The sequence below is a fragment of the Canis lupus genome, chromosome 33, assembly GCF_011100685.1.
Source record: "Canis lupus familiaris isolate Mischka breed German Shepherd chromosome 33, alternate assembly UU_Cfam_GSD_1.0, whole genome shotgun sequence".
NCBI classification, from domain to species: domain Eukaryota; kingdom Metazoa; phylum Chordata; class Mammalia; order Carnivora; family Canidae; genus Canis; species Canis lupus.
This window is the reverse complement of record NC_049254.1, coordinates 15,960,386-15,988,123: the sequence shown is the minus strand read 5'-3', so window position 1 is coordinate 15,988,123 and position 27,738 is coordinate 15,960,386. Positions and strand designations below refer to the sequence as shown.

Genomic DNA, 27,738 nt, shown 5'->3' with positions numbered 1-27,738 from the left:
GGGGTAGGATCAAATGCACTGACACAGTCCAGGTTAAGTACAGACACAGTCAGTCTGCCCCAAGCTATGATGTACAGTGGTCTGGATGTGAAGAAACTGTGCACTCTGTGCTAGAAAAAAAAGTTACTAAATCCAGTCAATAAAACAGCTGAGAGGCTACCTAGGGGGTCCTAGAAAAAAATCTCTGCAGTGGCTAATACAAACCGACTATTCTGGCTGCCAATCCAACACATGACAATGGGGAGATAGTGGCCTCAGTGACTTAAACACTGCAAATCACTGAGGAAACCAAGTTAATGAATGCAACAATCAATCTGCTATCGTCATGTGGCAACAGGGACACACAGTCTTGCTGCCAACTGAACAAAACATAGAAAACGTTAGACAAGTTGTGGATAAAGGACTGTGTATAAGTAAAATTTAGATATATTGCCTTTTTCAATAACTGGACAAGTCATAAAAAAAACCTAAATAAAAATGATGCCATTAATATGGGATATCTGGTCAACTTTACCCTGGACGAGCTTATTTAAAAGTTCTATTTTTAAAATTGAATAGGTCAACCTTTCTCAACAGTGAGTCATTGGCAGAACCAAATTTAGCTAAATTCAGGCCACTGAACACCTGCTCTCATAATGTCTTTCTTACAGGATTGCAGAGAAGGGGTTGAGTTCTTGTTTTTAACCCCAAATTTATCCTTCTTTCTTATATGACTTTTTTTTTTTTTTTGGTAAAGCTAAGAATATTTTAATGGAAGAAAAACTACTCTATCTTAAAACAGGTCAAAAGAGACAATAGAGTTCCAGAATCAGTTTCATTGTAAAAATTTAAACTGACCTTTTGTTTTGTCCTGACAAACTGTAACAACATCATACTATTTTGAACATTCTTCCTTTGCCCCATCTGACCTTTGATACCAACACAAGCATTATTTGCCTTGAGCAGCCAGGGAACAACTGTTCAAACCTTAGTTATAGATTTCTGAAAATTTTCACCATGCTATTTTCAATTATTTGCAAAAGAGTGCTAGGCAAATATTCCTTAGAGATGTTATATATACAAATACATATAGTGTATATAAAATTATTCTCTAAGAAATATATATGTACATATATATGAATATATATGAATATATATGAATATATATGTGTGTATATATGTATATATATGTGCATATGTATGCTGGTATGTGTGTGTGTTTGGCATATAACATACACAGAAGATTTAGGATACATTTGGAAGACATAAAATTCACTAATTTGATATAAAAATTTCATTGGCAAAATTCAATGTCAAGCCAATTAAAAATACACTAGAAGATTTCCTAAGCTAGGAAAAAAAGCAACTTCATTTCAATAATGATATATTTTTATATTATATGTATAAATCATAGAATAGATTTAACACTCCAAAAATCATTTCATGAATTGTTTCACCCTGCTGTGACCTACACAAAGTCATAATGAAAAAAAAAAAATCACTGTTTATAGGGGCACCTGGGTGGCTCAGTTGGTTAAGCATTTTCCTTTGGCCCAAGTCATGATCCCCGGGTCCTGGTATCAAGCCCCAGGATCTAGGCCCACATCAAGCTCCCTGTCAAGCAGGAAGTCTGCTTCTCTCTCTGCTTCTCCTTCTCCAACCTACCCCCACACCCCCAGCTAGTAAGCTCTCTTTTTAAATAATTAAATAAAATCTTTGAAAAATAAAAAGAAATTAAAAAATAAAAATAATTGTGTTTAGAAAGTAAAATCACAAATACTCATTTAAGTGTGAGACATCTGCTTTAATTTTGAAAGCTTTGTAATTCAACGAATAAAATAAGATATTCATATCATACTGGTCTTTTCAGAGCATAAAAAATAATCTGAAAAACATTTTTCTTAGATTTTGGATAAAATGAAGGATTTCTATCCCATGAGCCAAAGTAGGTGGAATGAAAACAAAAATAAAATATAATAAATGAAAAGTGACAACATATATTTAATTTGTTGATTCTGCTATAATAAGCACACTCAACACTGACCCTTTTTTTAAGATTTTATTTATTTGAGAGAGAGCACAAGATGGGGGAGGAGCAGAGGGAAAGGGAGAAGCAGACTCCCTGCTGAGCAGGAGCCCAACCTGGGGCTCAATTCCAGGACCCTGGGATCATGACCTGAGCCAAAGGCAGCAGACACTCAACCACTGAAACACCCAGGTGCCCCAGCATTTGTTTTTTTTCCATCAGACTTACATCATGTAGCATAACTCTCTCAAGGTCCATTCATGTCACAAATGGCAAGATATCATTCTTTTTTTTTTTTTTTTTTGGTTGACATTTATGGCCTTCATGAATTATGGCCTTTATTTTTTTGAGGTATATTCCCTCTACACCCACTTTGTTGAGAGTTTTTATCATAAATGAGTTGAATTTTGTCAAATGCTTTTTCTGCATCTATGGGGATGATCATATGATTTTTATCCTTCATTTTGCTAATGTGGTGTGTCAGATTGATTGGTTTGTTGCTACGGAATGCTACTTGCACCCCAGGAATAAATCCTACATGATCTGGATGTATGAGCCTTTTAATGTATTATTGAATTTGGTTTACTAATATTTTGTTGAGAATTTTTGCATTTATTGTTAATCAGGGATATTGGCCTATAGTTTTCTTTCTTTGTGGTATCTTTGTGTGTTTTTAATATCAGAGTAATACTGACCTCATAAAATAATTTTGAAAACATTTTTTCTGGAAGAGTTTGAGGAGGATAAGTAATACATTTTTGAATGTTTAGTAGAATTCACCAGTGAAGCCATATATGATCCTGGATTTTTATTTGTTGAGAGGTTTTTGATTGCTGATTCAAACTCCTTACTAGTAACCAGTATAATCAGATTTACTATTTCTTCATGATTTGCTCTTACTAGTAATCAGTATATTCAGATTTACCATTTCTTCATGATGCAGTCTTGGAAGGTTGAATGTTTCTAGGACTTAGTCCATTTCTTCTACATTGTCCATTTTGTGGTTCAACTTGCATATTATTGTTAATAGCAGTCTCTTACGATCCTTTGTATTCCTCTGGTGTCGACTGTAACTTTTTCTGTTTCATTTCTGATTTTATTTATTTGCGTCTTCTCTTTTTTTTTTTTCTTGGTGAGTATAGTTAAGGGCTTATTAATTTTGTTTATTTTTTCAAAGAACTAGTTCTTAGTTTCATTGATATTTTCTGTTGTTTTTTTAGTCTCTATTTTATTCATTTCCACCCTGATCTTATTTTTAAAAAGATTTGCTTATTTATTTGAGAGACAGAGAGAGAGAGAGAAGGAGGAGGAGGAGGAGGAGGAGTGGAGGGAAGGGAAACAAGCAGACTCAGTGGAGTGGGGAGCCCTACTTGAAGCTTGATCTCACAACCCCAAGATCATGACCTGAGCTGAAATCAAGAGTCCAACGCTTAACTAACTGAGCCACTCAGATGCCCCTTCACTCTGATCATTTTATTTCCTTCCCTTATTTCCTTCCTTCTGCTAACCTTAGGCTCAGTTTGCTCTTCTCTTTCTATTTCCCTAAGGCAGAAAAAGGAGGTTATTTATTTGGGATATTTGTTACTATGGAACTTGAGCTTTCAACTTCCATTTTAGAACTGGTTTTATTGCAATTCACAAATTCTGGTAAATTGTGTTTGCATATTTGTCTCAAAAAAGTTTTTTTCTCCTTTAATCCATTGATCATTCAGGAAGTATTGTTTAATTTCCATGTGCTCACAAATTTTCCAGTTTTCTTCATTAGTTTTTAGTTTAATGTCATTGTGGTCAGGGAGATACTTGGTATGATTTCAATCTTCTTAAATTTACTAAGACTTGTTTTGTGGTGTGCCTGACTGGGTCTGCCCCTCTCCCTGCTTGTGTTCTCTCTTATTTTGTGGCCTAACATATGGTCTGCTCTAGAATATGTTCCATGTGCACTTGAGGAGAATGTGTATTTTGCTGTTGTTGGATAGAATGTTCTGTATATCTCTGTTAGGTTCATTTGTTCCAAATCCACTGTTTCCTTATTGATTCTCTGTCTGGATGATCTATCCACTGTTGAGAGTGAGGTATCAAAAAATGCAACACTCATTGTATTACTATTTATTTCCCCTTATAGCTCTGTTAGTTTTTCTTTATATATTTATGTCCCCCTATTTGATTGCATAAATATTATGATTGATATTCTTCTTGACTGACTGACCCCTTTATCAGTATATAGTGACCTTCTTTGCCTCTTTTTACCATTTTTAGTTTACAGTCTATTTTGTCTAATATAAATATAGCTATCCTTGCTCTCCTCTCTTCCTCCTCCTCCTTCTTTGGTTATCACTTAAAATGCTAACCAAAGATTAAAATGTCTTTTTCCTTCCTTTCACTCTCATTCTATATGTGTTTTTAAGAGTAAAGTGAGTTTCCTAAATAAGTGGATCTTATTTTTTTAATCCACTTAGTCATTCTCTAACTTTTGATTGGAAAACTTAATCTGTTTACATTTAAAGTAATTACTGATAGAGAAGGGTTTACTATTATCATTCTGTTGATTTATTTCTGGTTGTTCTGTAGATCTGTTGTTCCTTGTTTTGTATCCTGCTCTCTTTTTTGGTGTGTGTTTTCAAGTCTTTTAGCATCAGTATGCTTTGACTTCTTTAGTATATTCTTTTGTGTAATTACTACAGGATTTTTCCTTGTGGTTACCAAGGGGCTTAAATAAAATAAATTAAACTTATGACATACTATTTTAAATTGATAATAACTTCAGTAGAATTTATAAGCTTTATAATTTTAAATAGCCTGCCCCTTACATTTTAGGTTACTGTAGTTATAATTTACATTTTTTTTAAAGATTTTATTTATTTATTCATGATAGTCACAGAGAGAGAGAGAGAGAGAGAGAGAGAGAGAGGCAGAGACACAGGCAGAGGGAGAAGCAGGCTCCACGCAGGGAGCCCGACGTGGGATTCGATCCTGGGTCTCCAGGATCGCGCCCTGGGCCAAAGGCAGGTGCCAAACCGCTGTGCCACCCAGGGATCCCTAATTTACATGTTTTAATGTTGTATAATAATGGATATTCACAGTTATGATTATTTTTATATTATTTTAAAAATATTTTAGAGTTGGTAAGTAAATTATGTGCCACTATTACTGTATTACAGACTATGCTATATATTTATCATTACCAGTAAGATTTATGCTTTTTGTGTTTTATGATGTTAATTAATGTTGTTCTACTTTCAATCTAATAACACCTTTTATTATTTCTCATAAGGCAGGTCTAGTGGTAATAAACTCCCTCAGCTTCTGTTTGTTCAGAAAAGTGTTTATCCTTTATTTCTGAGGACAGCTTTGCCAAGTATAGAATTCTTGCTTGACAATTATTTTCTTTCAATAGTTTGGACATGCCATTTTATTCTCCTGGCCTGAAAAGTTTCTGTTGAGAAATCCAATGACAATTTTATGGGGGTCCCTTTAGGTAAATTCTCTCTTTTCTCTTGATGCTCTTAAAGTTCTTTCATCTTTGACTTTTAACAATTTAATCATAATTTATCTTGATGTAGCTGTATTTAGTTTCAATTTATTTGAGGTCCTTTGGGCTTCATGGATGTGGATATCCTTCTTTCCCCAGGTGTAGGAAGTTTAAAGACATTAATCCTTTAAATATACTTTTTGTTCCTTTCTCTTTTTCTTCTCTTTCTGGAATTCTCAAAATGTGACTGTTGTTCCTTTTCATTGTACCATATAATTCCCATAGGCTTTCTTCACTCTTTTCATTTTCTTTCTTTCTTTTTCTTTTTTTAATTTAAAGATTTTAGTTATTTATTTGGCACAGAGAGAGAACTAGAGAGAACAAGTGAGGAGGGAGAGGGAGAAGCAGGCTCCCAGCTGAGCAGGGAGCCCCTGTGGGGCTCAATCCCAGGACCCTGGAATCATGACCTGAACCCAAGGCAGATGCTTGATGACTGAGTCACCCAAGTGCCCATTTTTTTTTTTTTTCATTTTGCCCCTCTGACTGGGTAGTTTCCAATGTTCTATCTTCCAGGTTTCTGAGTCTTTAGTCCACATGGTTGAATCTAACTTGAAACCCTCTCCTGAATTCTTCATTTCAATTATTGTATTTTTCAACTCTTGGATTTTTTTGTTTGTTTGATGGTTATATTAACTTGTCAGGTTTCTCGTTTTGTTCATGCATTGTTTTTCTTTTTTTTAAATTTTGTATAGTTGTTGTTGTTGTTGTTGTTGTTTGTAGTTCACTAAATTTCCTTAAGATGATTATTTTGAATTATATAAGGCTTGTAAATCTTTATGTCCTTAGAATCAGTTATTGGAGATTTATTTGTCTCCTTTGGTGGTATCATATTTGCCTGATTATTCATGAATCTTTATTTCTTACTTTGGTATCTGCACATGTGAGTAATTGGGCTCCTCTTCCAAATTTTACAGGTTTGCTTTGGCAGAGACAGTTCTTCACCAGTCAGCTTAGTTTGGGTTTCTGGATGTGTCTGCTGATAATGTCCTTGGGTGGACTGGACCTGCTACTTTGGTCTATATTTGGGTAAGGCAACTGTTCAAGCTCCAAGGACAATGATGAGAGGGTGTGCCCCTAGCTGAGAACAGTTGCATAGGACTGCTGGCGTGGTTTCCTACCCAAGTTTGACTATAGGATAGGCTTTGTGTTTCCCTGGATCCTCTGGTCAGGCTTACTACATGATCAGGACTGGGTATGTTATATTCAGTAATAGATGGGGCTATGGATTGGCTTCCTTCCCCTGGCAGAGCAACAGGATGAGATCAGGACCTGCCTTCTGTCCAGGTAAGAGAGCTGCAACATAGCCCCACCCTCTTGGATAGTATCTTTTAGCCTCATCTGACCAAAGGAGCTGGCAACTCCTGCAAGCAGCCCCAGGGTGCTTGAGCTAAGGGGAAGGCAGGTAAAACTGATCACTTGCAGAACAAAACCATTGGGCAGTTCAATCAGGGAACTTGGAGGCAGGTCAGCTTGACTTAAGACAACAGAGAACTTTGCTGGCTTTAGAGCTGCTTCTCCCACTGTCCTTAGGCAGGGAATTGAATCCATAGCCCTGCTTATAGATTTCAACCTGTTCAACCAGGAACCTAACCAGAGCACATGGGAGGCTCCACAATGAATTCAACAGCCCTACACACAGTAGCACTTGAACAGAAAGCACAGTTCTTGTCTTCCCCTATCTCTTCAGATTGTTAGCCTCATCTGACCACGGAATTCAGGGCACACTAGTCTCCACAGCAGCGGGATATGTGAGCAAACCTGGTTCTAATACCAGCAAAACTCCTGCTTTGAGTATTTGAATCAGGCACATCTGCACCCTGCTAAGTTCCTTAGTCAGAGTGAGCCTGGGACTTGTTTCTGCAGATGAGCAAAAAACTGTTGGTTGGGATGACTACCTGGGCACTGCAGTTATGAACACAGCCTGCCAAGACCTGTGTGTTGGTGTTGCAAGTCCCTCCCCACTTCTCTATCAGTCAGATTCCCAGTGTTTGAGCCCTGCAGAGTTTCCTGCAATCCCCATGCTGCAAGAGATCAAAGTATTGGCTCCTGTCAAGTTGCCCACAATGCTGAGGGTGGGTGCTTGTGTGTGCTGGTTGTCTCCCTGGGTTCTTTTCCCACTGGAGGAACTAAAAGCTCAGGTGAGACCTCTCCACTTGGTGAGACACTAGCCTGGGGGTGGGGCAATGCAGTCAGTATGTAGCCTAGTCTCTTACCCCTCCAATGCAGTTTGGCTTTGGTCTTTGTGCTTCAAACACAAAGGTGCTTCAGCTTAACTCCCATATGCTTGGATTCTCTGTGGTGTCTTGTTCTTGAATAGTTGTTAGTTGTTCTTCTTGGAAAGGGGGAGCAAAATCAGGATCAGACTATGTCACCATTTTGATCCACAGGCCTACTATTAAGTTTCAAGTAATTGCTCAATTCTTGCATAACATGAGCTATTAACATAGCTTATCATGTAGTGTGCCAGTATTGAATTTCCATCCAAGGGGTTATTTAGTAATGGCATTGAAATAAAAAATGAAATCTGTAAACCCTGAGCAATATCACTGCTTTTACATGCTCTGCAGTCTGTAATAGGCTATTAGATAAAAGATAGTAATGTATTCTGGAAGAACAGACCCATTGACAATGAATAAAGGGCATGATTTTATTCTTGCTTCACAAAGAATGATGTCTGTATCTTTCTTAAAAGAATTATAGTCTTCAAAAGCTGCCAGACTTATATTCTTTTGTAGCTGGCATACAGCTCTTAGTCTATGCAATATTATAAGAAGGAAAGCCAGAAGTATTTTAGAATATATGGAAAGATACCTAGGAACATATATATTTTGAAATGTTAAAAGTACCAAGAATTATAAGGTACTATTATTAATATCTACATATTTTGAAATGTTAAAAGTACCAAGAATTATAAGGTACTATTATTAATATCTACATATCTAATGAAGAACAAGGAAGGTCAGTATTTATTGAATAACATTTGTAAGATTTAGTGCATATAATTTTTAAAATTTATTTCCCACTAGTAAAACAAATATTCACAAATAAAATGTTTAGCCATATGTGTGTATATTTTTCAGTTATTCAAATATTTAATACTGAGACAATTTCTATATAAATATTGATGAATTTTACTGTTTTAAATGCTTAAAAATAAATAGACTAATAATTCTCAAAGGAGTTGACTCTTATTTCTCTATGATCAGCCAAGCACTCAAGGGCATACAGATAGAATTTTCAACATTTCCAAAAGCCAGAACCATCAGAACCCAAGCCATAGTCAAGCATGTTCTGGTTCTGTGGCTGCTTTTACCTACAGAAAATTTTGTAAGAAGGAATTTGAAAATGGCACTTTATTTTTGTTTCAAAATCATAATGTAATTTTAAGTTACGATAGTGATACTCCAGTAACTTGTAAGGATTTAAAAGTGTCATAAGCTCCCTGTTTATACTGATCATTTAAGATTACCATCTTAGTGAAAAAAAAGTCATTGAACACATTTTAAAAATTTAACAAGAATTTGAAATATTGAGCAAAAGAATAAAAGGGGGGAAGTACTTTCCATGCCCTTTACTAGTACAGAAATGATTCTGAATATGATACTCCCTTTTGATTTGCAAAAACCATTCAGAATGCTAAATACTGAATTTCACGACAGCTTAGTGATATCTTTCAATTTATGCTATTATAGGGCAAACTGTCTTTGATAGTTTGAAGCAGCTCAACAAGTACTGGCAGTCAATGGTTTTAACTGAATCTGAAGAAGAAACATATACGTTAAAAGGAAAAATAACTATTTCGTTCATTTGAAGACAGATCATTGGGTTTATCAGAATGCAGTCCACTGGTTTGAGAACTAAACCTCATTAAAGAATCAGGGAAGGCATCATCGAAGCAACTGTTTTAAAACAAAAGAAAGGTCTCTTTTATTAAGGTGTCACACAGACTACAAAATAAGAAAACTAATTGACTGAGAAGAGAGGATCTGTCTGAATGTTAAAAGGAAAATTAAGCACAGGATCATGGTTTGCCCATCTATCACAGAAAAAAATGTTATTTTAGCAAAGTAATGGAAACAATGACCTTGTTTCCATGCAAAACCTGCAGTGAGTTATTTTATAAATTCAGTCAGCTCCATTAACAGCAACGACTACAAAAAGTTTGAAAATATATTCAGCAAGCTTCTTGAAGCCAACTGATCTATTTTGCACACAAACAGTTGTTTGGTTTGGAAATACTACATGTATTATAGATGTGAGGCCAGAACAAGGGCAGTTTTAAAGAAAGTTGGAAATGAAGATCTGTTTGTTCTCTTGCATTTTAGCCTGTAGCTGGGATATCCTGAAGTTCCTGAAATACAGGATTTGTTTCAAAGCATTGTTTACATGGAATGTAAATAAACATCAATTTCCTTTTCTTTTTTCTTTTTGGTTTACCCATGTAAAGGATATTATCACAATTAGCAAATTCACTGTGAAGGCTCATTGCAGCTATAAATGATCAACTTAGAAAAAAATATACATATATCACTCATTACATGATATATCCCGAGTGTTCATCATAGAATATTTCATTACTATTATTCAGAGAGGAGGGTTTTTTGTGGCTTTTTTTTTTTTTGAATTTTATAATGAGACAGTTGTTAAGAAATGACAAGTGGCACAGACTTCATTTTGGGTGCTAATCCCTGGACCAGTACCAACTATTTTCATTATATGGGAGAGGGTGATTTTGCCTCTCTAGGTTTTCATTTCTTCATTTGCAAAAACAAATTTACCAGGATGTTTTGTCTAAGAAACCAAATTTGGGGTAGCCCCGGTGGTCCAGCGGTTTAGCACCACCTGCAGCCCAGGGTGTGATCCTGGAGACACAGGATCGAGTCCCACGTCAGGCTCCCTACATGGAGCCTGCTTCTCCCTCTGCCTGTGTCTCTGCCCCTCTCTCTCCCTCTCTCTCATGAATAAATAAACAAAATCTAAAAAAAAAAAAAAAAAAAAAAAAAAGAAACCAAATTTAAAATTTTGTATTTGTTTACGAAATTAGAGTTCAATAACCCCTCTGTGTATCTATTATAGGAGTTGAAATGCTGGGGGCTTTGTGTTTGGCTGTTTAAAGAATGGAAGAAGCTGCTGATTTTTTATTTTGTTTTATCCTGTCTCACACAGAAGCACATGGCAAAAGAGGAAGGAGACTTGTATTTCCATGTGCCCTTTGCCCTCATCAGCGTTCCCTCTTCTGTCCTACCGGGTTTGAGTGACTGATGTACAGCTCTAGAAAAAAGAGGAGTAAAGATAAAAATAAGAAGTGTTCATAGAATGCTGAGAGAATCAGCTATAAGATGTGCCTCTGGAGGATCCTCTTTTGGTGGCTTCCTACCACCAGCACCGCACTGTTAGCTCCACATTCACAAACATGCTTTACCTTCCATCACAGACCCCAGTTCAACAGGACTGAGCCGGCACAAGGCACAGCCAGACTGGATGGAAGAGCATTCCCTGGCAAACACCTGAAGAAAGATGACCTTGATGGCGAATGAGGAAGAACATAAGTGGTCTGTACTGTGCTTCTACGTGAAGGTTCCAAGTACCTGAGCAGATGCCGAGGAGGAGAGTAGATAGGATAAGGTCCTTCCATCAGGATATGGGGGTACAACAATCAGTATCTTGTTTTCATTTTAATGAGAGACTAGTGAGATACAACACAGATCATAAAATTAATCTCTGTTTGCTATACGGAAAGTTTATGGCTTACCAAAACAGTGCCCTTAAAGGTGTCAGAAGAAAGGAATCCCAGTTTTATTGAGTAGCACAGAATGTAGGGCAATATTCTCCTTCTAAAAGTTTAGTATCTAGTGATTTGTAGAGGAAAGAGGGTCTGGATACAATACAGAGACCTTAGCTATGGGTTTGAGTTTGAGGAACTGTCCCTTCCTCCTGTGGGCCTCCTCTTGCACTGCCCCTAAACCTTAGCTACCTACTCTGCTAAATGAGGGGCCAACCTCAATGAAATGAAGATCCTTTTATCACTATAATTGTATCATTCTTTTGAATGGACAAGACCTAGTAGAACAGAGCCTAATTAAGACAGAAAATAATGACCAACAATACAAAGCCATCTATAATGAAATGGTAAATTGTGTCCTGAAGACTAAGAGTATTTGTAAGGTTCATCAGTTTACTAGGTTGTGATCTCTTTGAGGGCAGGGATTGTGTTGAAGTCATCTTTCAATCACTGGTAACTAATACTGGTTCCTGGCACACAGAATCTACTTAAATAAATCATATTAAAGACACAAGTGGACAAATAAGATTAATGTGTTTCCATAATTATTTATATTTTAGCAAAGTAGGTTTAAAAATCTAGATCCAATAAAAGCAAATTAACCTATAGCAAGTACTTAACATGTTCCAGGAATTGTATTAAGTATTTTTATGTAAGTTTAAGCTTCACAGCTTCCTGAAAAGTTACCTACTATTGTCAGTATCTGTATTAGTCAGGCTTCTCCAGAGAAACAGAACCAACAGAAGATATACACACATGAGCAGATTTATTGTAGAAATTGACTCACATGCTTATAGAAATCCCTACAATCTGTTGTCTGCAAGCTAGGGAACCAGGAAAGCTCTTGGTGTACTGCAGTCTGAATTGGAGGCTTGAGAACCAGGTTGCAGGGCAAGGGGGCACTGGGTAAGTCCTGAAGTCTGAAGGCCAGGGAACCAAGAATTCTATTAAATAGGCACAGGGTGATGGTTAATTTTATGTGTCAACTTGACTGGGCTAAGGGATGCCCTGAGAGCTGCAACATCCATTTTCTCCTTCCCTCAGATAGCTCAGGAAGAGAGAGAATTTGCCCTTCCTTCTTCACCTTTTTGTTCCATTAGGGTCCTTTAAGGGGTTGGATGAGTTGATGCCCACCCACTTTGGTAAGGGTGAGTCTCTTTATTCAGCCTACTATTTCAAATGCTAATCTCTTGTAGAAACATTCTCACAGACATTTTCAGAAATAATGTTTTTTATCAGCTCACTCCTGGTGTATTTTCACTCCTGGTGATAACTTCATTTGGCTTACACATACCTCTTAATACTGAATTGAATTTACCTACTTCAGATACATTTCCCAACCATTCTCTATTTGTAAGCATTTCCCTCAATGTGATTCTTACAGAAAGCCTATCACTACATGGTGCAGTTTACCACATTACAGGAAAACCCTTACTTCACACATAGTCTTATATCCTTTGAACCTGAGCTTGACGAGAAAGTACAATTAAATAAGAAAAATAAGCGCTGCTCAGTTGTTTTCCTGTTTCAGCATTTACATTGCTGTCACAACTAAAAAAGGAGATTTTCAGTGTCACATCAATTAATTCCAATTTCTACTTAATGAATCACTTGCTCATTGAGAAGATGGTATCTCTTTAACTGTAGTTGTGTAAGTTTTTGCTTATAAGGAAAAGAATAGTGAAGACATTTGTTTAACCTAATCAGCCAATGAGGAAAAAAAATCAAGATGTCTGCTATATAATGATGCTTTTATTTTATTTTATTTTTTAAATAATAAATTTATTTTTTATTGGTGTTCAATTTACCAACATACAGAATAACACCCAGTGCTCAGCCTGTCAAGTGCCCCCCTCAGTGCCCATCACCCAGTCACCCCCACACCCCGCCATCCTCCCCTTCCACTACTCCTAGTTCGTTTCCCAGAGTTAGGAGTCTTTATGTTCTGTCTCCCTTTCTGATATTTCCCACACATTTCTTCTCCCTTCCCTTATATTCCCTTTCACTATTATTTATATTCCCCAAATGAATGAGAACATACAATGTTTGTCCTTTTCCGATTGACTTATTTCACTCAGCATAATACCCTCCAGTTCCAACCACATTGAAGCAAATGGTGGGTATTTGTCATTTCTAATGGCTGAGGAATATTCCATTGTATACATAAACCACATCTTCTTTATCCATTCATCTTTCGATGGACACCGAGGCTCCTTCCACAGTTTGGCTATTGTGGACATTGCTGCTAGAAACATCGGGGTGCAGGTGTCCCAGCGTTTCATTGCATCTGAATCTTTGGGGTAAATCCCCAAATATAATGATGTTTTTAAAAGAGAGAATTTAGCCCTTAAAATAGGTCATGTACTATAAAGAATAATGTCCAAAAGCCATATCCATTCCTACAGATGCAAAATTCCTTTAGAAATGGTCTTTTAAGGCAAAGAGACCTTTGGTAGATCAGTGAACAGAAAATGATAAATCTTTCTAAAATTATTTCATAAAGGCTTAGCTTACAATATTTATCCTACTTTGTCCTCATTTGTCGTCCTTATTCTGAATTTTTCTCCTTATATCCAACACTGTCACATGACTTCTTTACTGAGCACAGTGGATTCATGTGTAAGGGAGAGAATTGGAAAAAGTTGGTTTTCTAAAGTCCTATGATTAGTTTGTGTGTCTGAAGTAGATTAATTTATCAAGTCTAAGGCATGCCTGTATCTTCAATAAGACGAGTTGCCTAGAATTCTCCAGTGATCACTTTAGTGTAACTAAAAATTGTGCTAATATGTTACTAATCTATAATTGAATATGTTTAAGCACACCTTTTGGAAATATAAAGCTCAGAAACTAGACTAGTTTTTACTATGATTTCTCTGGACCACCAATTCTCCAGTTTATGTAGTCAAATATTCTAAAGAACTCTTTGTTTGGGTGGTTAACTAAAAGTAAAGCAGCTTAAAATATATTAGCCAATAATAATGTTATATTGATCTCAAATTAATCTGGTCTCTTTCCATTCATACCAAATGAAATGACTGGATTAGCTTAAGTTTAAAAAAAAATGATGATTAAAATATGAAGGGACATCCTGACAAGGGTCTTATATGGTAAACCTTTTACACAGCTAGGGATTCACTTTATACTGCTAGAGAGTATACAAAAGTGTGTAAACTTTCTGAAATGTCTATCCTATGCATAAAATATCTTTAAAATAGTAATATTCCTTAAAGTATTCACAGAGAATTTCTATTTTTAAAAAATGTGGACTGGGGCTCCTGGTTGGCTCAGTCAGCTAAGTGTCAATTCATGGTTTTGGCTCTGCTCTGATGTCAGGCTTATGGGACCCATCCCAGCATCCAGCTCAGTGCTCAGCACGGAGTCTGCTTGGATTTCTCTCTCACTCTACCTCTGCCCCTCTCTCTACTCTCACATGTGCTCTCTCTCTCTAAAATAAATAAATAAAATCTTAAAAAAATAAAATATGTGGACTAAGGTAGTAATCAGGGATTAACTATTTAACCACGTGCACATTTATATCTTCAATGGAGATCATGCCATAAGACCCTTAGTTTCATAAATCTACCTACTTTTGTATCATCAGCTTCACTTAGCTACATGTTTCTCAAATTTGTTTTGTCCAAAACTTGATTTTTGATATTTCCCTTACAAATTCCTCCTTCTTTAACATTTTTACTTTACTATTTAACTCTTCATTTTGTTACTTTCTCAATATAGTAAACCTAAAACTTTTACTTCTCTCATCTTTATCTCCCACATCTGCCCCAAATGCTATTATTTTTTTCTTTGAAACATAGGTTGGCTCTGTTTCTTTCCATCTTCATTTCCACTCCCCTAGCCACCAACATTTCTGACCTGTATGACTAAAAGAGCCTCCCTACTGGTCACTTGACTTCTACTATTGTCTTCCTCAAAGCTATTTTCGTTTACTAGCCAGAGTAATCTTTCACAAGTTTGGAGAGTACTTTCCTACTTAAGTCTTTTTGCGTTTAACAGAATATGCAAAATCCTAAAAAAGAAAGAAAGAGAGAACGGAAGAATGAAAGAAAGAAAAAAAATGAAAAAAAAAAAAAGAAGAAAAGAGGCCCATAAACTTCTTTAAGAACTGATACCTACTAGCCTCCCCGATCTCATCTGACTCCAGTCCCTGCTACCACCTCTTACTGCATTTCAGCCACATTAGTCTTCTTTTGGTTACTGGAAAGTTCTTTGCTGCCCCAGGGCCTTTGTACTGCTGTTTCCTCTCCCTGGAATTCCTTCCCCTCTGTCTTTTCCTATTAATTATTTCTTTTCCTTTTAAAATATGTTCATGTATATATATATATATACACACACACATATATATATTTGTTGTAATTATTAACATTTAAACTTTACATAAAAATCTAAATCCTTTAAAAGTGGTATCTTGTATTAGATTCACTAATTTTTTCAGCTTTATTAAAGTATAATTGAGATACAATTCACCACACATACTTAAAGTGAACACCATGATGAGTTTTGACATATATATTCACTCGTGCAACCATCATCAGCTCAACTGTACCTTTATGGCCACTTTATGGGGCCACCTTTATGGCCCCATATCCTCTTCCCTCCATCCTCTGGTAACTACTCTTCTGTTTTCTACATCTGTGTTTGACTATTTTAAATGACTCACACAAGAAAAATCGTGCAGTATTTGTCCTACTGTGACTGACTTATTTCACTTAGTTTATGCCTTCCAGGTCCTTAATGCCCTACAGGTCCATCCATGTTGTCATAAATGGTAGAACTTCCTTCTTTTTTAAGGGTGAATAATATTCTATTGTACGTACATACTACATTTATTTCATTCCTTTATCTGATGATGAACATCTGTGTTGTTGCCATATCCTAGCCACTGTAATGTCATAATAATAATAGTAATAATAATAATAATGCCACACTAAACATGGAAATGCAGCTATCCAAGATCTTGATTTTACTTATTAGATAAATACTCATAACTGGGATTGCTGGATTATATAGTGGTATTATTTTTAATTTTTTGAGGACTCTCCATATTGTTTTCCAGAACAGCCACACAAATTTACATTCCCATCAACAGTGGAAATGTTTTCTAATTTCTCCACACCCTTCTACCTCTCCAACACTTGCTATCTCTTTTTTATGATAGCCATTCTATTTTCCAGATAATTAGCAAATTGAGCATGAACCTGTTGACCATTTGCATGTCTTCTTCAAAGAAATGTCCATTTATATTCTTTGCTTTTTTTGTTGTTGTTAAAGAAACTTGAATTCTGGATTTTTGCCATTTAAAAAAACTTGAACACCTAATTTTTTTAGAGTCATTTTAGTCTTACAACAGATTTGAGAGGAAGACATAAAGATTTGCTACAGATCCTTGCCCCCAGACATACATAGCTTCCCTCATTATCAGTATCACTTTCCATATCCAAAGTCCATAGTTTACCTCAGGATTCTCTTGGTGTTATACATTCTGAGTCTGGACAAATATATAATGACATCTATCCATCATTATAATATCATATAGGGTATTTTCACTGCCCTAAATATTCTCTGTGCTATGCCTATGCATCCTCTACTTCCATCCCCGGCAGCCATTGAACTTTTTATTGTCTCTATAGTTTTGCCTTTTGCAGAACATCATATAGTTGGAATCATACAGTACACAGCCTGTATGTGTTTAGATTGGTTTCGTTCACTTAGTAATATGCATTTAAGGTTCTTCCATTTCTTATCATGGCTGAGAGTTCATTTCTTCTTAATCTCTAGATCGTATTCTACTGTCTGGATATACCACAGTTTATTTACCCAGTCACCTACTAAAGACATCTTGGTTATTTCCAATTTTGGCAATTATGAATAAAGCTACTATAAACACACATGTGTTGACTTTTCTGTAGACAGTTTTTCAACTTTTTTGGAAACATACCAGGAACACAACTGGTGGATCATGTGGTAAGAGTACATTTCATTTTATGAGGAACAGTCAAACTCTCTTCCAAAGTGGCTGTACCATCTTGCATTCCCACCAGCAATGAATCCTTGTCTGCATTTAGGGTAGCCAGTATTCTGGATTTTGGCCATTGTAATAGATGTGTAGTGAAATCTCATTATTAATTAATTATTTTGTTCTTTTTTTCTGGTTGTCTTGTTTGTTTGTTTTGAGTTGTAGGAGTTCCTTACATATTTTGGAAATATGAGAGACACAGAGAGAGAGGCAGAAACACAGGCAGAGGGAGAAGCAGACTCCCTGCGGGGAGCCCGATGCGGGACTCGATCCCAGGACTTCGGAATCATGCCCTGAGCTGAAGGCAGATACTCAATCACTAAACCACCCAGACATCCCACATATTTTGGAAATTAACCCCTTATCATATACATGGTTTGCAAATGTTTTCACCATATCAACAGAAAAAAGGACAAAAATCACATAATTATCTTGGCAGGTACAGAAAAAGCATGTGAAGAGCTTCAATAAAAGAGCTTTCATTAAAACAAGTGTAGAAAGAACTTATCTCAACACAATAAGGCCATATACAAAAAGTCCACAGCTAACATCATATTGGTGAAAAGCTGAAAGCTTTTCCTCTGAGATCTAGAAGGAAAAATCTCTACCCTCACCAGTTCTATTCTACTATTCAACATAGTATTAGAAGTTCTGGCCAGAGTAGTTAGGCAAGAATAAGAAATAAAAGGCAACAAATAAGAAAGGAAAAAATAAAATTATCTCTATTTGTAGAGGACATAATCTTGTATGTAGAAAATTCCAGACTCCATTAAAAAACTGTTAGAACTAATAAACAAATTCAGTAAAGTTCCAGGATACAAAATCAATATATGAAAGTTAGCTGCATTTCTATACACCAACAATGAACTATCCAAAAAGGAAAGTAAGAAAACAATCTCATTTACAATAGCACCAAAAAGATTAGGATACTTAAAACTAACTAGAGCGGCAAAAGACTGGAATACTGAGAACTATAACACTGATATAAGAAATTAAAGTAGACACAACCAAATGGAAAGTCATTCTGTGTTCATGGATTAGAAGAATTAATATTGCTAAAATATGCAAAGCAATCTACAAATTCAATATAATCTCTATCAAAATCCTGAAGACATTATTATTTATAACTCTTTATATGGCTATATGCATTCATTTTCCTTGGGGAAATAGAGTAGAATGGCTGGGTCTTGTGGTATGTATATGTTTAATATTTAAGAAACTGACAAATTCTTCCACAGTGGTACAGTTTACATTTTCACTGCAGTGTATAAGAGTTCTAGTTCCTCTACATCCTTGCTAAAACTTGGTAAAGTCTGTCTTCTTAATTTTAAATTTTGAGTGGGCTGACATGTTATTGTGGTTTAAATATGCACTTTCTTAAGACAATGATACTGACCATCTTTTTATGTGCTATTTTTTTTGCAATTTATATATCTTTTTTTGAAATAGCTCATTTTTTGTTCATTTATTTTTAATTTGGTTGTCTTTTTATTTTTTTATAAAAATTCTTTATATATTACAGACATGCTGGATACAAGTCCTTTGTCAGATATATGTTTGAAAACCTTTTCTCTCCATCTGTACTTTGTTATTTCATCTTTTAAAAACAGTGTCTTTCAAAAGCAAGAGTTTTTCATATTGATGAAGTTCAATTTATAGATTTTTTAATATAAACAAATTTTTGTATCCTATTTAAGAAATACTTGCCAAACCCAAAGTCACTAACATTTTTTTAATTTTTTTTTTTGTGTGTGTGTGCATGGTGTGAGGTCAGGACTAATGTGCATTATTTTTCAATATTTCAATATCTCTAGCACAATTGGTTGAAAATATTTTCCCCATTCAGTGGCCTGGCATCTATGTCAAAATTTCATTGATGATATACATTTGGTTTTATTTTTGAACTTTTTATTCTGTTCTATTTATTTATATTTACCAATGCTACACAGTTTAATTTTTCTGTAAAGAAACCTGGCAGGGACACCTGGGTGGCTCAGTGGTTGGATGCCTGCCTTTGGCTCAGGTCATGATCCTGGGATCCAGGATCGAGTCCCACATCGGGCTCCCTGCAGGGAGCCTGCTTCTCCCTCTGCCTGTGTCTCTGCCTCTCTCTGTGTCTCTCATGAATAAATAAATAAATCCTTAAAAAAAAAAAAGAAACCTGCAGACATCATTTTCATACAGTGATCAAATTTAATATCCCGACCAATCAGGTAAACCAACATCTTATACCTTCTGATAGATTACATTGAAAAGGACAGGACATCACTTAGTAATATTCTTGCCAAATGCAGAAGCCAAATATAATCCTGAGGAAATATAGTAAGATCCAAATGGGATGTTGTAAACTACAAGATAACTAGCTTAATAATATGAGAGCCATGAAAGACGAAGACTAAAGAGCTGTGGAAGTTTAAAAAGTTAAAGATTAGAAAGAACTGCATAGAATATGTGAACCTCAATAAAATCCTGGAGGCATATTTCTTCTTTTGCTGTGAATGACAATTTTGGAACAATGGGCAAAATCTGAATATGAGCTGTATATTAGATAATATTCCTATATCAATTAGTGTCTTAATTTTTATAATTGTACTATGTTTATGCAGTTCAATGATCTTGTTAGAAAACACACATGCACACACACAGGAAAGCAAAAATAAGAAAAATATGGCTAACTATTAAAAACTGGCAAATCTGGGCACAGCCAGAATGCTTTGTAGTATTTCTTACGATTTTTGTATAGGTCTGAAATTATTTCAATATATGAAGTCATAGAAAAATGGCATGATGCCAAAGGATAATGAATTGCAAATAAAAGGTTATTTATATACTATTTTTAGTGAAAAAAGCAAGGTTTAAAACTATATATAGTCTATCAGTATATATTTACTTAAAATGTTTGCTTACGATTTCGCTCCAAAGGATGGGATTGTGTATGATTATAACTTTTCTTCTTTATATACTTCCATATTATCCAAATGCCACAATAGATATGCATTATTTTTATCATCAGAAAAAATGTTAAACATATTTTATAAGTAATTACATAGTTTAAGGCCAAATATCCATCTCTTGAAACTTAACATGTATTGTATTCTTTTTTCCTTTTCCTCTGATAATTAACATGTACTTGAGCTCCACTGAAGACTGTTTTAACTCTTAAAATAACTTGCTTCTGTGACTATAGTCATAGACAGTGCAGCTTTCAATTCCTTGTAAACGTAATTATCTGAGAGCAAAAATGTAGCCATAATTAAGTGTAGGGGATTGTGAGTGAAGTGGACTTGGGTTCAAATCTATTTATTAGCTGTGTGATCTAAGACAAATAATCTCATTTTTCTTTTTTTTTCATTTATCAAATAAGGAAAATACAATACATATTTTATAAGGTTTCCCAAGGGCTGAATTACATCCCTTCATAATTCATATGTTGAAATCTAATCCTCAGTATCTCAGAATGTGACCATATTTGGAGATAGGGTTCTACAGAGATAATTATGTTAAAGCGAGATCATTAGGATAGGCCCAAATCCAATACGACTGCTATTGCTTCTAAGAAAAGGAAACCTGAACACAGACAGGTACAGAGAGACAGAGCGAGTAGATGGCCATCTACAAGCCACAGAGGGATGCCCGGAACAGATCTTTCCCTCAGGGCTCTGAGAAGGAACCAATCTTATGGGTGCCTTAATCTCAGACTTCTAGCCTCCAGAATTGTAAGAAAATAAGTTTCTGTTGTGTAAGCCACCCAGTCTGTTGTACTTTGTTATGGCAGCCCCAGCAAACTAATACAAGGCAACAGAAAGCATTAAGCCAGATGAAATAAGGAAGATCTTAGGAAGTAACTGGTACAAGATAAACGTAACAAATGGTATTTGTAATCATTGTTTTTAAAATACAGAAGTCCTCATGATTAACTACAGATTCTTGTCTGAATGGTTAATCTTAAAATATAATTGCATTTTTCATCAATTCTTAAATCAGAGACTGTGACCTGAAAAATCTCTCAAAAAAAATTGTAATTATATATTAAGAGTGACCTTGAAGTCAACCTAGTGTAGGTCTTCTCCCTTTATTTTACTGAGAACATAAAGATTATATGATTTTTGTCCAGGTAAAAAAGCAACTCAGAGGCAAAATCATTTTTATTGCATAGATACCACCCCCAGACTTCCACTTAAGAATTATTTTAAAAGATAATATGTTACTTATAGATATGTTTATCTTAAAAATTGCTATTTGGCAAAATAAAAGTATTTTTTTGCTACTCTTCATAATTAATTTGTATTTCCTTATTTCTGCATAAAAGGATATACCTTAATTGTTCAAATTACTTGTATTATATAGGAAACACTTCTGTCTTTTGAGTAAGAAGATTATAATGAGGCTTCTTTGGATTCCAGGAAGTGTTAGGATCTGTTCTTCAAAGCTGAAATAGTTACATTTTTGATAAGGAAACTGTCTGAATCCAATTTAAAAAGCTGGATCAAACCGGTTTGGCCACATTGGAGTAGCATTGAAGGAAAGACTCATGAGCCCAGGCCAAATCTGAGACAGCCTGAAGCCATGGAGGAGGTTGGAGTTGGGGTGGAATACCAGATTTAACTGAGAGGCAACCAAGGTCATATCTTGGAACAATGCTGTGCTGTATGTCGCTCAGAAACATGTGCTAAAAAGAACATTACAGATTGGAAGGAAGCATACATATCAAGATAAATAAATAAGGATCTAGTCAAACTATTCATTGATCTATTCTATTGTTTCATTCCTCTGCTAGCCACTTACAGCAACCCTGATGTTTCATATAGTGAAACTAAGGACAAAGCAAAGAAAAAAAAAAAAAGACACAGAAGAAAAGAGTAGTTATTCAGCTGGTTAGGCTGTTGTAGGTTCTCCTTCTTTAGCGTGGCCTCCTTCTTGAAGCTTGAGACCACCTGACCTTTATTTGCAAGATCAAGTCTACCTCAAAATCAAGGACCAGTTCTGAACACAAACAGGAGAAATCTAAGAAACTTGATACCATCACTTGGTGTTTTACTAATGTGGTTGGTCCGATCCAGGTCTGGAGCTACAGACCTGATCACTGGGACTCCTAATTTATTCTTCTGGTTAACCTTTGACTTACGCCATGTCTTAACTTGTACTTTGGACTTCCTAGTCCAGGCTTCTGTCTTGATTACTAGTATAGCGAGCATTCCCAGGTTCAGAATCTCACTTAGTTTACCATCCTCCAGGAATGTTAGGCTTAGCCCTAAAAGCCAGCCCTGTAACTAAGCTATGGCTTTCCTGCTACCCAAGGCCTCCCGGGTTTCTGGGCTGCACACTTTGTCTATCAGAAGGCACCTGTTATTTCAGCTGGTGTTCCCTCTGACATCAGATGTTGTCTTGAATAACCTCTTACTCCATGTTATATGTTTTATATTGGGAGCTCTGCTGAGAGGCTTTCCTCCTACTGCCTTCACTTGGCTCACTGTTCTAACACTTGCTCTTTTCCAGGGCCAATCTCTGGTTGCATCATTTTTTTTTTTTTTTTTCTGTCTCCAGTTCGGTATAGCCCTGCTTTTGTCAGTGATCTGGATTCAGATGTTTGTCAGACTATTCGAATCAGTGGTGTCTTTAGCCTCCATAAAAGCAATGGACTTGGAAGGAAAGTGAAAATACACTAATATACAGTGCTAGAAGAGTAGTGTCTCCTTACCCTGCCTCTCTGACTACAGAAAATGCACAGAAATGATACGTTGTTCATTTACCAACAAGACGGAAGAAATATTCTTGGAGGTTGTATAGGATAGGCTATAGATTAGATTATTCCATGGTAATAAACACCTCTGAATCTCACTGGTTTATAAACAAACAGGGGATCCCTGGGTGGCTCAGTGGTTTAGCGCCTGCCTTTGGCCCAGGACATGATCCTGGAGGCCCGGGGTCAAGTCCCACATTAGGCTCCCCACGAGGAGCCTGCTTCTCCCTCTGCCTGTGTCTCTGCCTCTCTCTCTCTCTCTCTCTCTCTCTCTGTGTGTGTGTGTGTGTGTGTCTCATGAATAAATAAATAAAATCCTTAACAAACAAGCAAACAAAAACAAATAAGGGTGCCTGGGTGGCTCAGTCAGTAAAGCATCTGCCCTTGGCTCAGGTCATGATTTTAGGATCCTGTGCAATGAGGAGTTTGCTTCACCCTCTGCCTCTCCCTCTGCTCATGCTCATGCTCATTCTCTCTCTCTCTCTCTCTCTCTCTCTCTCTCTCTCTTCCTCTCTCTCTCAAATAAATAAGTGAAATCTTTAAAAACAAATAAATAAAAACCTATTTCTTTTAGGCTCACATCATATACTTTTTTGGGGGTTGGTAAGGAGGGATCTGCTTATTATAGTTATTCTGGACCTCAGTTTCTCAGAGAAGCCACTAACTTGAACATTCCCAATCCTTGTGACAGAGGGAAAAATAAAATTTATTTATGCAATATTCAGCCAGCAAGTGACACACATACTTCTGCCCACAACTTACTGACCAGAATTAGTTACTTAACCCCACATAATCCCAAAGAAGTCCCCCAAAATGCAAGCTACCAAATGCTTTGAATGGGAAGAACTGGACATTTTTGTCAAATAACACTAAGAACTCACTGTGGCCAAGCTAAATGTTAGCACCGAATCCTGCCTACGCCAAAGGCAGAAAGCACTGGATGAAGTAGACAAGAAAAAAGGAAAAATAAATTCCTAGAAGTCAGAAAATGAAATAGAGCAGTGAGCTGCTAGAGTGATGAGAGCCAGGAAACAAGAGTTACAGAGATGACAAACATCTTCAGTGACAGAAAAAAAGTGACACAGAAGATTAGCAGGAGCTACTAGAAGAGAGGAAAGTGCAACAGTCTGCAGAAAGTGACAGGCCAGTCCTCTCTGCCCCCATGATCTCCAGTTAGTGTTTGTTTATACTTTACTAACTAGAGTTCCTAACAACTAAAGATCACGGGAAGATCATCCATTAAAAAGAAGCTATCTGCTAATAAGACAAGTTAATACTTTCAGTATCAAAGATAAAAATATGAAATATTGATGTAGTAAGTTTTCAAAGCAATCCTGGTTTAAAGAATAGGATGGACTAGATCTTTGGGATACAGATACTCTTTCTTTTCACATCAAGAATGAGGAGAGGGCTACGAACTCTGGATATTACATGTGAAATTATTTTTTTGCCTCAGAATTAAAAGATGGTTTAGAATTTGAGAGTTTACTGGATCACTGATTTCAAAGTCACTTCAGAACACCCTGACAGGGAATCCTGAGGATTGGAAATGGTAACCAAACCATAATAAGTCCTTATTTGACCACAGTAAGATGAGAGCCACCCCACGATGGTTATGACAGGGTTTGGATTTTTAGTGCTTGAACCTGCAGTCATTCATACTCTCCTACCTCCAAAATTGGTTCAAAATAAGAAATACAACAAATAAACTTTTTTTTTAAGTTAAAAAAATGGATGAGGGCCAAGGAAACCCTTAGATAGTAGTATAAAAACATCTTCAAGATATATGTTTGGAGTGAAAAAAAAGGCAAAGTGCAGGGCAGGGTGATGTGCATTCTACCCTTTTGGGTAAAAAAAGCATGAAAGCTAATACATATTGCTACTTGTATATTTATAAAAATATTTGGAAGTACATAAAATTATAATAACAGTGTTTGCTGGCAGTGGAAGTCGCTGTGGAGTGAGAACTTAGAGGTCAGCAAAAGGGACTGAAAGGAGAAAGAATTTTTCTAGCAAAAAAAAAAAAACCACACACGTATACATGCATACACACACATGTAAATACATATATGTAATTTTAGCCTCAGTAATAGTTTACCTAATTTTAAAATTGGTGTTTATCTTTTATTTTTTGAAAATTGGTGTTTAAAAGTAAAGGAGATTGCTCTTTAATTAAAATTAAAATAAATAATGGTCAACACCAAATAATGAAACAAGTATAAGGTTGAGTGTGGGGATCTTTATATATAATCAATTTTAAACAGAGTGATTTAAAGCTCAGTAGCATTGAACAAATGTAGTAGTTGCCTAAAATTACCATCAGATTTTAAGTACCTAACTCTGATGATTTATGGAGTTTAACAAATAAGCCAAGATAGAAATATCAGCATGTTAGTGTACAGCAAACTCATCATTTCATTTTTGCAATAGTAATTTTGAGGACTTTCCAAGAATCAGAAAGTCACATTAGAGTTTTGTAGCCTGTCTATAATTTGACCAATTCACTCAGTAGTTTCGGAAATAGCCACTGAATGCTGGAATATATTGGTGAAGCTCCTATAATAAAAGTTATAGTTTACCTGAGCTATAGCATATCCTAATGAAGCCAGCATTATAAATCCTCTCTGTGGAGAATTCTTTGCTTAATAACAGTGTTTAAGAAAGAAGTGGAGGACAATAAAACATCCTACAACCTTGAAACTCTAACATGTTTCACACTATTTGTTTCATACTATTTCCTTTTCCTACATGTCATCCCAGTTGTCACATTGTCAGCATATTTGTGCTACTTTCCTTGTTTAAGAAGTACGGACTCCTTAGAGTACCTCTTCTCCATGTCTTCCATAATTTAAGTTTTTCCTTCAAAGCTCACACAAAATTCCATTTATTCTCCTGTTGTCCACTATCCCACCCTAACAATCTGAGGTTTCTGAAGAGCTCTGATTGAGATATTTGATGGATCCAGATATCAATTATTTCTTCTATGCTACGGGCATACATCATTTGCCGGACACCCTGAAGTCGCAAGCAGGTTAGTGAGTAAGATACTAGCTTAATTCAGAAAACTGAGTTTAAGTATCGAGACTATGGCTCTCATCTGACCTTCAAAACCAGCAGGCTGGAAAGTAGAATGGCAGCATAACATATCCATGTTTATGAGGAAAAACTGTGCTCAATACCCAGTTCTTAGTAAAATGTTGAGTATATGATATGTACTCTCTATTTAATCAATAGTTGTTGAACCAAAGAATAAACACCATTAGTTTCTATACAAAAGCTCCATGAAAGTGCATATTTACTGGGAGCATTCCATCAAAACTAAATTTACGATGGCTTCTTTTTCTGGTAAACCAGTAATAGCTGCTTCTGGAAATCTATGACTGCATGGACACCAAATTATTATGCACATAAATTTAGAACATCTTGATTAACAAGTCAGGTAAATGGGCATTATGTATGTATTAGTGATCTGCCTTATCTGCCTTATGTGAAATTCCTGATTGCAAATTAGTTTGTCAATTTTCTTCTCATCTAAAGTGTAACCTGTCAAAGTGAGGACCTCATCTTTTCTCTTTGAATGTCTAATTCCACACATGTATGATTGTTGATTTAAAAAAAATGAGAGCTAAAGAGAAGAAAGTTAATCATAATGTGCTATGAGATTATCCAGGGTGAAACACACTTGCATAGAAAATTTTGATCAATCACATTAACATCAAGGGACAATTATTCAGCAAGAATCTTTCTCTTGCCAGTTCTCCAGGAATATTGCCCATTCCTTGCTCTAAATTTGAAGGTAAGTAAGTAGAATGAAAACAAAGTATTTTGGCAAGGTCCTAACTAAATTACCTTCACGTCATTGACTTTCCAAAGTCAACTCTTAGATACTGGTCTACTGGCACTCTCTTGACTAGCTCTATGCTGTTGTCCACTTGTGGCCTTATAGTCCAACCGTCTGGCCATTTATTACCAAGCATAACTCTACTATAATAATACCACTCAGTACTCAGGCTTCACCAAGCAAGAGCTAACCTGATTTGATTTTAATCTATTTATGTTCTATGGCATAATCACATTTTATTCAAAAGTTCAGTGGGGAGCAGCCCCGGTGGCTCAGCGGTCTAGCGCCGCCTTCAGTCCAGGGCCTGATCCTGGAGACCTGGGATCGAGTCCTATGTCGGGCTCCCTGCATAAGCCTGCTTCTCCCTCTGCCTCTTTCTCTCTCTCTCTCTTTCTCTCTCTCTCTGTGTGTGTCTCTTGTAAGTGAATAAAATCTTAAAAAAAAAAAAAAGTTCAGTGGGACATATTACTTCTTAATAATGTTGAACCGTGACTAAATCAAAGTCAAGTAGCAATACCTAATATGAGGAAAGGTCCTTTTCCTTTCAATTGCTGCTGAGTAAAAATTTGGCAATGGTTTGAATTCAAACTGTTAATGCAAAAACTGTGTTTAGAGAATATGTGGTCCAAATCTCTCATTTTCAAACAAGAGACCAGAGTCTTGGAGAAGTTGAATTCACTGGACTTCTACGGTCATGTGACAGAAGTTAGAACAGAAGCTACCTACATTTCCCATCTCTTTCAGTTCTACAAATACTGAGATATATGTATGTATATATTTGGTCACAGCATACTTTCTAGAAACAAT

General features: G+C 36.0%; 1 long non-coding RNA gene across 10 annotated transcripts in view; it reads right to left on the bottom strand.

Moving 5' to 3' along the window:
- Nucleotides 1–27,738, bottom strand: part of LOC102155742 — a 291,499-nt gene that overhangs the window by 189,909 nt on the left and 73,852 nt on the right. Inside the window, exon 3 of one of the 10 annotated variants that reach the window (XR_005383285.1) lies at nucleotides 7,806–7,866. The exons of the other annotated variants lie outside the window; for them this stretch is intronic. This is a non-coding gene — a long non-coding RNA (uncharacterized LOC102155742). Of the gene's footprint in view, nucleotides 1–7,805; nucleotides 7,867–27,738 lie in introns of those variants that run through there. 10 annotated transcript variants of the gene reach the window in all.